We start from the raw sequence: 9,572 nt of genomic DNA, 5'->3' as shown, positions 1-9,572 counted from the left end.
AGTGCCATTCCTTCCCAGTTTAAAAATAGTGCTATTTTTATTGTTGTTTCCTATGGAAACCATTTCCCTGGGCATGTCAACAGCCATATCTTAAGAGGGAATTATTTATTTTAGCCAATTTTCCTCATTGAGCTTTGGATGACACAAACCCATATTTTATCCTAGTGGCTTCTTCAAGGCTAACCCCTGCCCACTCTTGGAGCAGCATCTACTGCTGCCATAGCCACACTCCCGGCCTCTAAGCAGCCAAGGAAAATCATTCTGTTCCCCAGAGATCAGTTTGAGGAACTTCAGGTCCTCAGGGACTGATGGAAAATTACAGAATCTGTGACCAAATTGTTAGAAGTCTTCAAATCTGCTTAAGGGCAAATGTCAAATAAAGCAATGAGGCTGGGAAGACACAAGCATCATAAGACTCCTTCTGTACTTGCACTGGAGAGAAAGAATATTCCCTTCACATAATGCAGATTTCTGACAACATATTATTTTTCCCTAAAACTTAAGAAATGGGGAACTTCTACTTTCACCTGTGAAAGGATAGCTTGTATTGGACTAACTCTCCCACAAAAAATGACCATGAAGGCCAGGCATGGTGGCTCACGCCTGTAATCCCAGCCCTTTGGGTGGCCGAGGTGGGAGGATTGCTTGAGCTTAGGAGTTGAAGACCAGTCTGGGCAACATGGTGAAACCCCATCCCTACTAAAAATACAAAAATTAGCTGGGCATCGTGAGTGTGCACCTGTAGTCCCAGCTACTCGGGAGGCTGAACAGTGGGAGGATGGCTTGAGACCAGGAGGTAGAGGTCACAGTGAGCCAAGATCATGCCACTGCACTCTACCCTGGGCAACAAAGTGAGATCCTCTCTCAAAAAATTAAAAAAAAACAAAATCCCATAAGGGCAGGATAAAACAGTCCCCCTAAGAAAAACAGCTCTAAACAACAGAGAGTAACAAAGCCACCAGGATTTAAAGGGCCAAGATACTGGAGAGAAATAAAATGCGTTGAGGTGAGCCATTGCTGTTTGGTATAGATAATTTTCTGCAGCATAGAGGCCAAATAAATTAATAATGCCTTGTGTTGCAAGAGTCCTACTGAGCTGGGGAGAAAAGTAGAATTCATGACTATCAAACTTAAAGGATTTGAGGAACCAGCGTTCTAGAGAAGTGAGCCCTACATTCTCTGTGTAATGTTTCCTCAAGGAATTGCCCTATTTCTAAACTAAACATGCATAGTCCAAGAAGCAAGAAACCAAGAAACCACCCAACAAACAGCTTATTAACCACAGATTTTAGTGGTCTCATGGTCCTGGGAAGACAAAACTCAGCTTTCAGGACCTTCCAAAAAAGAGAATTCCTAGTAGGCACTTCAGGCCTTTAATTGAGAACCCCTAAAGGGGCACATCTGAAGAGTAAGGGCAAATAAGAGAAAAAATAGCCCTTACAAAACCCGAAACTTGGCTCCAATCAGCTCAATTTCTGATTTGATCAAGGTGATCTGCTGCTCAGATAAAACTGAAAGCTCTCTGTAGGAAGGAAATCATCATTTAGAACTTCTATAATTTTTATATGTAATGTCCAGCATTTAATCCATAATTACCAGGCACACCAGAAAATATGACCAAAGACCAAAATTTAACAGAGAGAGAGAGAGAGAGAAAAAAAAAAAAACCAAGACAATGGAAAGAGAAACACATTTGATCCAGATATTAAGTTTATGAGACTCAGACTTTAAAATAACTTATGGAAATAGTCATAAAATAGACTAAAATGTGGAAGATTTTATTGAGAACTGGTATCCATTTTAAAAATTAAATGGGAATTCTATAGCCAAACAATAACTGGATTGATAGCTCTAAACCTGAACTTGATGATAACTAAAAGCAGAAGAGAAAATTAGCAAACCAGAAGATAGTTCAGTTCAAAAAAATCCGAATTGAAGCTCAGAGAGAAAGGATTCAAAAATAGAGAAAAGAGGTACATGAGGCCGGGTGCGGTGGCTCACGCCTGTAATCCCAGCACTTTGGGAGGCTGAGGCAGGCGGATCACAAGGTCAGGAGATCGAGACCATCCTGGGTAACATGGTGAAACCTTGTCTCTACTAAAAATACAAAAAATTAGCCGGACGTGGTGGCGGGCACCTGTAGTCCCAGCTACTCGGGAGGCTGAGGCAGGAGAATGGCATGAACCCGGGAGGCGGAGCTTGCAGTGAGCCGAGATTGTGCCACTGCACTCCAGCCTGGGTGACAGAGCCAGACTCCGTCTCAAAAAAAAAAAAGAGAGATACATGAAACATGGTGGAAAGTTCTCATATATGTGCAATTAAAATTCCTAGAGAGGAGAGAGAATCAGGCAGAAACTATTTCCCAAAACTGACAAAAGACATCAAGCCACAAATTCAAGAAGCTGTATTTCTCCTTCCTACATTTTGTATTTGTGCATTTGAGCTGTATTTATATTCAAAAAGCTCTAACCAAGATAAATACAAAAGTAAATCATACATAGATATGTCATTGTAAGACTGTTGAAAACTAAAGTTAAAGGAAATAAAATCTTAAGAGTAAAAGAGAAAAAATATTATCCTCAAAGGCGCAACAATAAGACAATTCTGAGATTAACATTGTATTTCTATATGTTAGAAAAAAATAGAAAATGAAATTTAAAAGACCATACCACTTATAATAAAAGCAAAAATCATCAAATAGGAATAAATTGAACAGAAGATGGGTAAACTCTCCATACTGAACACTACAAAATATCCTGAAAATATTTGAAAAGATCTAAATAAATGAAAAAATATACCATGTTCATCGATTAGAAGACTCCATATTTTAAGGGTTAATTCTACTCAAATCCATCAGTAGATCTAGTGCAGTCCCAGTAAAAAAAAATGGCTGTAGTTCACTGACAAATTGGAAATTGACATTGATTTTTAAATTATATGGAAATGCAAAGGGCCAAGAAAAGTTAAAACAATCTTAATGAACAAAAGAAGTTGGAAGATTTATATTACCAAATATCAAGTTTTATTGTAAAATGAAGTTAAATATTATGGTATCAGTGAAATGAAAATAAAATAGATCACCAGAATATAACACAAAGTTCAGAAAAAGGATGGTCTTTTCAATACATGGTAGTGGGTCTACGGGCAAACCTTGAAGATATTGTGGGTTTGGTTCCAGACCACTGCAATAAAGTGAACATCACAATAAAGTAAGTCACACAAATTTGTTTGTTTTGCTGTGCATATAAAAATTATGTTTATACCATATGGTAGTAGACTAGGTATGCAATAGTATTATCTAAAATAACAATGTACATGCCTTAATTAAAAAATACTTTATTGCTATAAATCACTAATGATCACCTCAGCTTTCACTGAGTTCTAATCTTTTTGCTGGTGGAGTGTATTGTCTTGATATTGGTGGTTGCTGACTGGTCAGGGTGGTGATTGCTGAAGGTTGGGGTAGCTTTGGTAATTTCTTAAAACAAGACAACAATGAAGTTTTTTGTATCAATTGATTTTTTTCTTTCATAAAAGATTTCTCTGTAGCATATGATACTGTTTGATGGCTTTTTACCCACAGTAGATCTTCTTCCAAATTTCGAGTCAGTCTTCTCAAACCTGCTGCTGCTTTATCAACTAAGTTTATGGAATATTCTAAATCCTTTGTGGTCATTTCAACAATGTTCACAACATCTTCACCAGAACTAGATTCCACCTCAAGGAACCACTTTCTTGTTTATCTATAAGAAACAACTCCTCATATGTGTAAGTTTTATAATGAGATTGCAGCAATACAGTTCACATCTTCAGGCTCCACTTATAATTCTATTCCTCTTATTATTTCCACCACACTTGCCGTTCCTTCCTCCACTGAAGTCTTGAACCTCTCAAAGTCATCCATGAGCATTGGAATCAACTTCTTCTAAACCCTTGTTAATGTTGACATTTTAACCATCTCCTATAAATCATGAATATTGTTCATGGCATCTAGAATGCTGACTCCTTTCCAGAAGGTTTTCCCTTCCATAATTAAAAAAAATACTTTATTGCTATAAATCACTAATGATCATCTCAGCTTTCATTGAGTCATAATCTTTTGGCTCTTTGTCCAGATCTGTCAGAGATCACTAAATATGGCAGGTATAGTCTTACTACTAAATGTATTTCTTAAATATTAAGACTTGAAAGTCAAAATTACTTCTTGATCTATAGACTGCAGTGTGGATGTTGTGTTAGCAGTCATGAAAACAATATGAATCTCCTTGTACATCTCCATCAGAGTTCTTGGGTGACCAAGTGCATTGTGAATAAGCAGTAATAGTTTGAAAGGAATTTTTTCTCTTAGCAGTAGGTCTCAACTGTGGGCTTAAAATATTCAGTAAACCATGACTAAAAACATATGTGCTGTCATTCAGGTTTTGTTGTTACATTCGTAGAGCACAGAGTAGAGTAGATGTAGCATAGTTCTTAAGTGCCCTGGGATTCTTGGAATAGTAAATGAACATTGACTTCAATTTAAAGTCACCAGGTGCATTAGCCCCTAACAAGAGATTCAGCCTGTTCTGTGAAGCTTTGAAGCCAGGCATTGACCCTTCTATAGTTATGAATGTCCTAAACAGCATCTTCTTCCAATGGAAGGCTGTTTTGTCAACATTGTAAATTGTTGTTTTTTGTAGTTACCTTCATCCATTATTTTACCTAGATCTTCTGGATAACTTGCTGCAGCAAGTTAGTACCTGCTGCTTTGCCTTGCATTTTTATGTTATGGAGATGGCTTCTTCCCTTAACCCCCATGACCCAATCTCCGATAGTTTCAAACTTTTCTTCTGCAGCTTCCTCATCTCTCTCAGCCTTCACAGAATTGAAGAGAGTTAGGGCCTTGCTCTGGATTAAGCTTTGACTTAAGGGAATGTTGTGGCTGGTTTGATCTTTGATCCAGACTTTCTCCATAGCAACAATAAGCCTATTTCACTTTCTTATCCTTCATGTGTTCACTAGAGTAACACTTTTCCTTCAAGAACTTTTCCTCTGCATTCACAACTTGGCTAATTGGCATAAGAGGCGTAGCTTTCAGCCTGCCTTGGTTTTTGACATGCCTTCCTCACTGAGCTTAACCATTTCTAGCTTTTGATTTAAAGTGAGAGATTCTTCTTTTCACTTGAACACTTAGAGGCCATTGTAGGGTTTTTAGTTGGCCTAATTTCAATATTGTGTGTCTCAGAGAATAGGGAAGCCTGAGGAGAGGGAGAAATATAGGGGTATGGCTGGTCAGTGAAGCAGTCCGAACACACACAACATTTATTAAGTTCCCCATCTTATATGGGTGTGATTCCTGGTTACCCCAAAACAATTACAATAGTAACATCGAAGATCTCCAATCACAGATCATCATAATAGTTATAATAATAATGAAAAAGTTTGAAATATTGTGAAAATTACCTAAATGCGACACAGAGACTTGAAGTGAGCACGTATTGTTGAAAAAATGCCACTGATAGACTTCCTTGACACAGAGTTGCCACAAAACTTCAATTTATAAAAAATGCAGCATCTGGATGAGCATAGTGGCTCATGCCTGTGATACCAACACTTTGAAAGGCTGAGGTGGACAGGTTGCTTGAGCCCACTTTGGAAGATTGTTTGGCAAAATCTGCTATACACATACCCTAACACCCGGCAATTCTTCCCTGAGGTACATACTCAACAGAAGTGCCTTGAAAGACATGTACAAGAAGAATATTCACTGTAGTGCTATTCATAATAGCCCCAAACTGAAAATAACCAAATATCCATCAATAGTAGAATACATCAATAAATTGTGTAAAAGTCATGCAATGGAATACTGTGTAGCAATAAAAATGAACAAACTATTGGTAGTTGTACAACATGGATGAATCTCACAAATCCTGTGTAGAGTAAGAAAACCACACACACACACACACACGCACACACACACACACAACCAAAACAGACACAGACACAAAAATAACACCTACTTGGCCGGGCGCGGTGGCTCACGCTTGTAATCCCAGCACTTTGGGAGGCCGAGGCGGGCGGATCATGAGGTCAGGAGATCGAGACCATGGTGAAACCCCGTCTCTACTAAAAAATAGAAAAAATTAGCCGGGCGTGGTGGCGGGCGCCTGTAGTCCCAGCTACTCGGAGAGGCTGAGGCAGGAGAATGGCGTGAACCCGGGAGGGGGAGCTTGCAGTGAGCCGAGATTGCGCCACTGCACTCCAGCCTGGGCGACAGAGCGAGACTCCGTCTCAAAAAAAAAAAAAAAAAAAAAAAAATAACACCTACTACAATATTTCTTTTTTTTTTTTTTTTTTTTTTTTTTCTTGAGACGTAGTCTCGCTCTGTCGCCCAGGCTGGAGTGCAGTGGCGCAACCTCGGCTCACTGCAAGCTCCGCCTCCCGGGTTCACGCCATTCTCCTGCCTCAGCCTCTCCGAGTAGCTGGGACTACAGGCGCCCGCCACCACGCCCGGCTAATTTTTTGTATTTTTAGTAGAGACGGGGTTTCACCGTGGTCTCGATCTCCTGACTTCGTGATCCGCCCGCCTCGGCCTCCCAAAGTGCTGGGATTACAAGCGTGAGCCACCGCACCCGGCCCAATATTTCTTTTATATAAAGTTTAAAAACAAGGAAAAATCTACAGTGACAGCACTGAGAATTCTGGTTACCTTTGGAAGGGTTTGGACTGGGAAGAAGGCATGAGGGAGAACTCTGGGTGCTGTAGGGTTCCACAGCTTGATCTAGGTGGGAGTGACTCAATTGTTTTTACTCTGTAAAGATTCACCGAACTAAGGACCTAAGACGTGTGCCTTTTTTTTTTTAGATGGAGTTTCTCTCTTATTGCCCAGGCTGGAATGCAATGGTGTGACCTCGGCTCACTGCAACTTCCATCTCCTGGGTTCAAGCGATTCTCCTGCCTCAGCCTCCCAAGTAGCTGGGATTACAGGAGTGCACCACCATGCCCAGCTAATTTTGTATTTTTAGTAGAGATGGGGTTTCACCATGTTGGTCAGGCTGGTCTTGAACTCCTGACCTCAAGTGATCCACCTGTCTCGGCTTCCCAAAGTGCTAGGATTATAGGCGTGAGCCACTGTGCCATATATCTTTCCTGTATATATGTTATATTTTCATTTTAAGAGTATAAAATAAGAAATGATTTCCAGTGCAAGTCTCTGCAAGCTCTTCTTCAAGGAGCTTGTCTCTACACATACACTTTTATTACTAGATGTATGCTGATGGCTCTTATATCTCTCTCCCTAACCCCTATCACTCTTGGTCCTTCCACAGACATCTGTACTTACATGACATATCAACATGGTGAAGGCGGAGTCTAAGACAGACATGTGTGGGTTAGAGGAGCCTCTCATTTCCCAGTAACTTCTCTGGTACCTCTCATTGCCTTATGTTCTCTACATTGTACTATCAAGTCCTGCAAGCCTTCTTTCAAGCAGGTTCCTTTCTCCTTTCCATTACATCAGTCAAGGTTCAGAGGCAGCAGACAGAAACCATTCCAATGATCTGAAGCACAGAGAGAAGTACACAGATAATTCAGGGCTTACAAAATCACTGGGAGGCTGGAGGATCTTTGCCTGGCTAACTGCCAGGAATGACCCCCATGCAAGACCACCAAACTGGATCTCCAGGGAAATTCCCCAATCGGGCAGGTGGGGTTCCAGAGGCTTCCACTGGAAGTGTTAAAACACACCCCATCCCAGGCCAGGCATAGTGGCTCACGCCTGTAATCCCAACACTTTGGGAGGCTGAAGTGGGCGGATCACTTGAGGCCAGGAGTTCCAGACCAGCCTGGCCAACATGGCAAAACCCCATCTGTACTAAAAATACAAAACAATTACCTGGGTATGGTGCAATCCCAGCTACTCAGGAGGCTGAGGCATGAGAATAACTTGGGCCTGGGAGGCGGAGGTTGCAGTGAGCCGAGATCACACCACTGCACTCCAGCCTGGGTGACAGAGGGAAACTCTGCCTCAACAACAACAAAAGCAAACCCCATCCTTGCTGCAATCCAGATATTAGGGAGCCACCCATACACGCATGAAGGCCCTCAAAATAAACATCACTAGTGACTGGACACTTGGGAATAAACCCAGTCTCTCTACCACCTGTCTGGCCAGCAGCAACAACCAAGGTGGAGAAGGGTGACCCGCCCCTGCCGCATGTCACTTTCCACATCCAAATCTCAGGAAAGCACATCTAATTGATGGAACTGAATTCACACGCAGAACACTGGCTGCACAGGATTCCAGAGAAGCAGCCTTTAGTCTTCTGCCTCTGCAGGAGAGAAAGGCCTCTAGAAAGAGAGTAGAATAGTGGCTGAGGGTCAGTTCACCATATCCATGCATGCTCCTTTCATCTACCACAAGCCAATCTCTCACACCTGGAGCGGCAACTGAGTCATCCAGTGATAAGTAGGAAATATCTACTCAGTCTCTGCTGGGTACCTGGGATTGGGTTAGGTGCTGGGACCACAAAGAAAGACAGAGTTCCTGCCCTCAAGGAACTCTTGGTCTAGAAAGAGAGAGAAACCAAATAACCAGTGATCATAAGGTGCCTTAGGGGAAGAACTGTCATAGAGATGTGTACTTTGAGAGTAAGGAGAGGCAGTCTTGTCTTAACCTGGGGGAACGAGGAGGCTTTATCAGAAAAGACCCGAACATATTTTGAAGTCTTTGATAATATCGTTTCTTTTGTCTCAAATATCTCCCCATTCCACTTTTTACGAACTCTGTGAAAGAACTCACTTGTGACTCTTAGTAAATAAAGGTCAATTTAAGTGAGAGAAAATGGTCTAATTGATTTTTTTTACTCTCAATTGCATTTTAAACAAATTAAGCTAACAATTGGAAATCCTTAGATTGCCTTTGAAAATTAATAGGGATGTGTGTGTGTGTGTGTGTGTGTGTGTGTTCCATATTAATTACCATAAGGTGGTGATTCTAAAGGACATGAGTGTTTGGAATGTCTGTTCATATGCCTATTAATTATTTCACTCCTATTTTGCTTGCACAATTGGTTTAGAATAAATTATACTATCTATTGAGGAAAGCATATTTTATGCTGCTCCTGTCCCATTTAATTGGAATCCACATAATTTAGGTTTTACCTTTGCTAAATGTAACTAGAATCACGGTATAGGGAACATTAAAGAGTTGGGTATCTGGGATCCTTGTCCTTGCTTCGTCATCATCTAGCTCTCAGACAGCAGATATATCCTTGATATGGTGTGGCTGTGTCCCCACCCAAATCTCACCTTAAATTGTAACTCCCCTAGTTTCCATGTGTCTTGGGAAGAACCCAGTGGGAGGTAATTGAATCATGGGGGCAGGTCTTTCCTGTGCTTTTCTCATGATAGTGCATGAATCTCTCTAGAGCTGATGGTTTTAAAAGCAGGAGTTTCCCTGCATAAACTCTCTCTCTTTGTCTGATGCCATCCATGTAAGATGTGACTTGCTCCTCCTTGCCTTCTGCCATGATTGTGAGGCCTCCTCAGCCATGTGGAGCTGTAAGTCCATTAAACCCCTTTTTTCTTCCCAG

The sequence above is a fragment of the Symphalangus syndactylus genome, chromosome 2 (assembly GCF_028878055.3).
Source record: "Symphalangus syndactylus isolate Jambi chromosome 2, NHGRI_mSymSyn1-v2.1_pri, whole genome shotgun sequence".
NCBI classification, from domain to species: domain Eukaryota; kingdom Metazoa; phylum Chordata; class Mammalia; order Primates; family Hylobatidae; genus Symphalangus; species Symphalangus syndactylus.
Note: the sequence above shows the minus strand (reverse complement) of the source record.